Source organism: Mus caroli, chromosome 8 (genome assembly GCF_900094665.2).
Source record: "Mus caroli chromosome 8, CAROLI_EIJ_v1.1, whole genome shotgun sequence".
In the NCBI taxonomy this organism is placed as follows: domain Eukaryota; kingdom Metazoa; phylum Chordata; class Mammalia; order Rodentia; family Muridae; genus Mus; species Mus caroli.
The window spans coordinates 419,485-426,358 of NC_034577.1; the positions used below are offsets into that span (position 1 = coordinate 419,485).

A 6,874-nucleotide genomic window follows, 5' to 3' on the forward strand; every position below is an offset into this window, starting at 1 on the left:
CACACGCCTTTAATCCCAGCAATTGGGAGGCAGAGGCAGGCAGATTTCTGAGTTTGAGGCCAGCCTGGTCTACAGAGTGAGTTCCAGGACAGCCATGGCTATACAGAGAAACCCTGTCTCAAACAAAACAAAACAAAACAGACTTAAGCAATAGGAAATGCACATGCACATAACTATACAAACATAGCTTTCCCAGTTCTTTATTGCTACTTGTATGCATGTGATTTCAGGGTGGATCCCTTGGCAGTGGGTAACCAACTGGGGACTCTTCCCTTAGATAGACTGTTTCTCCTGCTCTCAGCATTCCTTAGTTGCTTGCAGTTGTCTGGGGTTGTGGCCCTGTGGTGAGATATCCCCACTCCATATTGGCATTGTGTACTGGTGTTCTAGTTCCTCATCTCCTGTGTTGACAGCCATATTGTTGGGGTATTATAAGTGAAACTTCCTGCCATTGCTAGGAGACACCGTCTCACAGTGCACGTCCTGGTCCTCTGGCTCTTCCGGTCTTTCTGCTCTCTTTCCCACAATGTTCCCTGAGCCCTGGGAGCAGGAATTGTAATGTAGGTGTAGAGTGGAGCAGGGCACCTGTGATTAGTTGTCTCTGTGTTTGACTAGTTGTGGCTTTCTAGAGTAGTCTCCATCTGGGAGCAGGAGTTGTAATGTAGGTGTAGCTGTGGAGCAGGGCACCTGTGATTAGTTGTTTCTGTGTTTGACTAGTTGTGGCTTTCTAGAGTAGTCTCCATCTGGGAGCAGGAGTTGTAATGTAGGTGTAGCTGTGGAGCAGGGCACCTGTGATTAGTTGTTTCTGTGTTTGACTAGTTGTGGCTTTCTAGAGTAGTCTCCATCTGGGAGCAGGAGTTGTAATGTAGGTGTAGCTGTGGAGCAGGGCACCTGTGATTAGTTGTTTCTGTGTTTGACTAGTTGTGGCTTTCTAGAGTAGTCTCCATCTGGGAGCAGGAGTTGTAATGTAGGTGTAGAGTGGAGCAGGGCACCTGTGATTAGTTGACTCTGTGTTTGACTAGTTGTGGCTTTCTAGAGTAGTCTCCATCTGCTGGGAAGAGAAGTTTCTTTGATGAATGGTGAGAGCTACACTTATCTGTAGATGTAAGGATTAGTGTTTAGAATGCAGTTAAGAATTGTGCTGGTTTAGGAAAATGGCAGTTATAAATTCTCCTGTAAGATCCATGACCTCACTAACCCTGGGAAGCTGGCTATGTATGTATGATACCAGTACAAGGCGTGATTTGGCTCTTACTGAGAGGGCCTTGAGTTCAATTAGACAATTGTTGTTTACCAAGAAGAATGAGTGTCACTGGCATTGTAGCTCATGCCTGTGATCTCAGGACTTGGGAGGCCAAGGCAGATGGACTTTTGTTAGTTCGAGGCTAGCCTGCTCCACAGAGCAAGTTCTAAGACAACCAAGGTGGTTACACAGAGAATTTTTAAAAAAAATAAAGTTTTAAGGGGCTGGAGAGATGGCTCAGCAGTTAAGAACACTGACTGCTCTTACAGAAGTCCTGAGTTCCGTTCCTAGCCACTACATGGTGGCTCACAACCATCTGTAATGGGATCCAATGCCCTCTTCTGGTGTGTCTGAAGATAGCTACAGTATACTCATATAAAATAAATAAATCTTTTTTAAAAATGAAGTGTCACTATTGCACCTTTTGAGATTTGTTGCCTTGCTGATCATTGTTGAGAAGCCAAGGCTTCACATCTGGACTAAGTTAATCAAGGTCTTATTTTACCTTCTGCCACTAGGGGGCTCCCATTGCAGTATCCAGGAATCTGGTGGGAAGAATGCTGCTTTCCTTTGGGAGCTCTGAAAAGGAAAACTGTATTAGTAAGAAAGAACTGGGTGTCTCCTTGCCTTTTACTTATTTTGTTAGAGGCAGGAAAAGGGAGAACTACTATAAAACTACTGTGTAATTAAAATAAGCTTACAAAGCCAGTAGCTGTGGGTGGTCATCTGGAGATACAAGGACAGGTGGTGGCACCTAAGACACTGAGGAAAAGTGATTGAAGATTTGAGGCTAATTCAGCATGCAGGAGGCAGAAGCAGTAGGATCTCTTGTGAGTTTAAGACCATCCAGGGCTACACAGCAAAACTCTGTCAAAAAAGAAGAAGAAGAAGAAGAAGAAGAAGAAGAAGAAGAAGAAGAAGAAGAAGAAGAAGAAGAAAGAGAGAGAGAGAAAGAAAAAGAAAAAGAAAAAGAAGAAAAAAGAGAAAGAAAAAGGAAGAAAAAGGAAGAAAAGAAAAAGAGAGTTTGGGGTCATCATGAGTTATAGCATAAGACCTTGCCTCAAGAGGAAAAGAAAGATAGACAAAAAGCTGAAGATAAGGCTCAGTTGGTGGAGTGCTAGCGTAGAATCCAGGATTCTATTCCCAGCACCGCAGAAATTAGCCATAGCTGTGCACAAATGTCGCCCCACCACCTGGAGGCAAGGACAGAAAGGTCAGAAGTTCAAGGTCATCCTCAGCTGTGTTGGGAGTTTAAGACCAGCTTGAGCTATGTAAGATCCTCTCTCTCTTTTATTCTGAGACAGGGTCCTCTGTGTAGCCCTGCTGTCCCAAAACTTGTTCTGTAGACCAGGCTGGCCTCAAACTCAGAGATCTCCTTGCGTCTACCACCCCAGTGCTGGGATCAAAGGCATGCACACCACTCACTGCCTGGCCTAAGTCCTTTTCTTTCTTCTTTTCTTCCCTTCATTAATTTATTTATTCACTTTACATGCCATCCCTGCCGCCCCTTTCTGGTCCTCCCTTATACAGTCTCTTTCCCATCCCCCCTTTTCTGAGAGGGTGGAGGATCCCCTGGGTCTCCCCCCACCCTGGTACATCAAGTCTCTGCAGGGTTAGGTGCATCCTCTCCCACTGAGGCCAGACAAGACAGTCCAGTTAGAGATCCACAGACGGGCTTTAGAGACAGCCTTGGCTCCAGTTGTTGGGGAACCCACATGAAGACTAAACTGCACATCTGTTACTTTTGTGTGTAAGGCCTATATCCAGCTAGTGTATACTCTTTGAATGGTGTTCCAGGTTAGTTGACTCTATTGGTCTTCCTGTAAAGTTCCTAACCACTCCAGAACCCCCAATCCTTCCCCCAACTCTTCCATAAGACTCCCTGAGCTCTGTCCAATGTTTGCTTGTAGGTCTCTACATCTGTTCCAGGGGCTGGGTAGAGTCTCTCTCAGAAGTTATGTTAGATTTCCCATCTGCCACCTCAACAGAGTATCATTCATAGTGTCGGGATTGGGGCTTGAGTTCTGCTAACAGTTTTTCTCTTTTCAAATAATCATCCTCTTGCTCTGTCTTCAATTTAAACATTCTTTTTTCACATTAAAAAAAAAAAAAACTCATGGCAGGTGTGGTGACCCACTCCTTTAATCCCAGCACTCGGGAGGCAGAGGCAGATGGATTTCTGAGTTTGAGACCAGCCTGGTCTACAAAGTGAGTTCCAGGACAACCAGGGCTATACAGAGAAACCCTGTCTCAAACAAACAAACAAACAAACAAAAAAACCACCTCATTTATTGGTGGTGGCACCTTTAATCCCAACACTCAGGAGACAGAGGCAAGTGGATCTCTGTGAATTTAAGACCATCCTGGTCTACACAGATTGTTCCAGGACAGCAAGGGATACATAGAGAGACCTTATCTCAAAAATATATATGTATCGGATGTGTGGGCATGAATATACAATGACTTGCATTTGGAGGTCAGACCCTTGATTTAAATATCCTGATTTTGCTTTGACTGAAACTCAAGCCTATGGAAGGAAAGACTGGTTGGAAGATTATAAAACATACCAGAGACCTTAGACCATGGCCAAGATCATCCGTAACTTCGCAGAGAAGGCACCGTCAATGGTAGCCGCTGCCGTGACTTACTCGAAGCCTCGATTGGCCACATTTTGGCACTACGCCAAGGTTGAGCTGGTTCCCCCAACCCCTGGTGAAATCCCTACAGCTATTCAGAGTTTGAAAAAAATCATTCAAAGTGCTAAAACTGGTAGCTTCAAACACCTTACAGTTAAGGAAGCTGTGCTGACTGGTTTGGTGGCCACTGAGGTGTGGATGTGGTTTTATATCGGAGAGGTCATAGGCAAACGTGGCATTGTTGGCTATGAGGTTTGAAGACCAGTCTTTCACTTCCGATTTGAGTTCTTATTTGGATGTTCCTGGACCATGTGTAACGGGACTGCTGTCTGAATAAAATACTAGGTGTTGAAAACAAAAAACAAACAACAAACAAACAAACAAAAATACCAGAGAAAAAAAAGACAAAGAAAAGCCACAACTTGTCAGAAGACATTGTATCATTTTAGCTTTGTCTTCCTGTTTAGAAACATTGTAATTTCTTTGTGTGTTGGAACAATCACCTCACCTTACATACAGCAGGCAAAGACTGACTGTACCTCTTAGTTGGGCCTTGGGCTCTGTCTTTAGGTTTGGCACTTAGATGGTTCTATATCTCAGTCTTCATCCTATGTGGTTCATGTTGTTCTCAGTTCTCTGTCTAACAGATAGAAATAGGTATGTCTGGAGGCTTGAATGACTTACCCAGAGTCACACGTTAGTTGGAAACATTACATATTTTAAAGTCTTCTTCCTTCCTTCCTTCCTTCCTTCCTTCCTTCCTTCCTTCCTTTCTTTTTAAGATTTTATTTATTTGGGCTGGTGAGATGGTTCAGTGGGTAAAAGCACCGACTGCTGTTCCAAAGGTACTGAGTTCAAATCCCAGCAACCATATGGTGGCTCACAACCACCCATAATGAGATCTGATACCCTCTTCTGGTGCGTTTGAAGACAGTGACAGTGAACTTATATTAATAAATAAATCTTTGGCTGGAGCAAGTGGGGTTGACCAGAGCAAGCAGAGGTCTTAAATTCAATTCCCAACAATCACATGAAGGCTCACAACTATCTGTACAACTAATGTGTGTACTCATATACATAAAATAAATAAATCTTTTAAAAAAAGATTTTATTTATTTGTCTTATATATAGGATGAATGCACTGTAGCTATTTTCAGACACACCAAAGAGGGCATGAGATCCCATTATCCCACTATAGATGGTTGTGAGCCACAATGTAGTTGCCGAAAATTGAACTCAGGACCTCTAGAAGAGCAATCAGCTCTTAACCGCTGAGCCTTTCTTTCTTTCCTTTTCTTTCTCTCTCTCTCTCTCTCTCTCTCTCTCTCTCTCTCTCTCTCTCTCTCTCTCTCTCTCTCTCTCTCTCTCTCTCTCTCTCTCTTTCTTTCTTTCTTTCCTTCTTCCTTCCTTCCTTCCTTCTTTCCTTTTTTTTTCTTTTTTTGTTTTTTTGAGACAAGGTTTCTTTGTGTAGCTCTGGCTATCCTGGAACTCTCTCTGTAGACCAGGCTGGCCTGGAACTCAGAAATCCACCTGCCTCTGCCTCCCAAGTGCTGAGATTAAAGGCGTGCGCTGGGATTAAAGGCACTACCCAGCTTTTTTCTTTTTTCTTTTTTCTTTCTTTCTCTCTTTCTTTCTTTCTTTCTCTTTCTTACTTACTTTCTTTCTTTCTCTCTCTCTTATTTTTTTATTTGTTTGTTTGTTTTTGTTTTTGTTGGCTTTGATTTTTCAAGACAGGGGCTTCTCTGTGTAGCCCTAGCCATCCTGAAACCCACTTTCTAGATCAGGCTGGCCTCGAACTCACAGAGGATCAAGGTATGTACCACCATATCTGACTAAGTATTTCTCTTTTAAAATTAAAATATAATTACATTGTTTCCTTTTCCCTCTGCCCGCTCCAACCCCTTTCATGTTTGCAGACTCACCTGTGTGTACGGAGGTCAGAGGTCAATCTCAGGTGCTACTCTCCACCTGGATATTTCCTTATCCTTTTTTTTTTTTTTTTTTTTTTTTTTTTTTTGATACAGAGTCTCTATATAGTTCTGGCTGTTCTATAGCTCACTCTATAAGTATCTAACTCACAGAGGTCCTCCTGCCTCTGCCTTCACAGTCCTGGGACTAAAAATGTGCTTCAACACATCCGGCCTACCTGAGTTTTTGAGACAGGATCTCATGAAGGGACCCCATTAAGCTAAGCCAGTGATTCCCAGGGAATCCTCCTTACCTCTGCCTGGCCAGCACGGGGATATCAGATGTAGGAAAACACAACTGACTTTCCACGTGGGTGCTGTGCATCCAACTCAGGTCCTCCTATCTCCACATCTTCCGTGCTTCCACACCAGTGTTGTGGGGTGTTTACTGGAGCTACATCCTTGTTTCCAGAATAAGCTTTGGCTTGTTCTCCGACTAGTTCATAACTAACATAACATCCCATTAATTCTGACTTAAATTCTGCCATGGGGCTGGTTACCTCTGCTCAGCTTTCATGCATTGTCCTCTTTCAAGTCCTGGGGCAAATTCTTGTGCTTGACTCTCTCCCAGAATCCTACTGGATGACCCACATTCTGTTCGACCCTTTCCCTATATGACCATAGGTTGTTTTGTTTGTTGATTTGTTTTGTTTTTTGTTTTTGATTAGCAAGTGATATATCCATACAGTACACAAGAGATTCTCTCTGCACACTAGTTTATACAGTGTTAAGGAATGAAAAGCAGGCCTTCATAGATGCTGGTCTAACACTCTGACATCTGTGCCACAGACCTATTCCTCTTTCTTTCTTTCTCTCTTCCTTCCTTCCTTCCTTTCTTTCTTTCTTTAAGTTTTATTTATTTATTTTGTGTATGTCGCTGTCTTCAAACACACCAGAAGAGGGATCCCATTACAGATGGCCGTGAGCCACCATGTGTTTGCTGGGAATTGAACTCAGGACCTCTGGAAGAGCAGTCAGTGCTCTTAACTACTGAGCCATCTCTCCATCTTCACAACTCCCCTCCCCCA

At 43.3% G+C, this 6,874-nt stretch overlaps 1 pseudogene; it reads left to right on the forward strand.

Moving 5' to 3' along the window:
* Positions 1-3,825: 3,825 nt before the first annotated feature.
* LOC110300785 lies at positions 3,826-4,137 on the forward strand (annotated as a pseudogene).
* Positions 4,138-6,874: the final 2,737 nt, after the last annotated feature.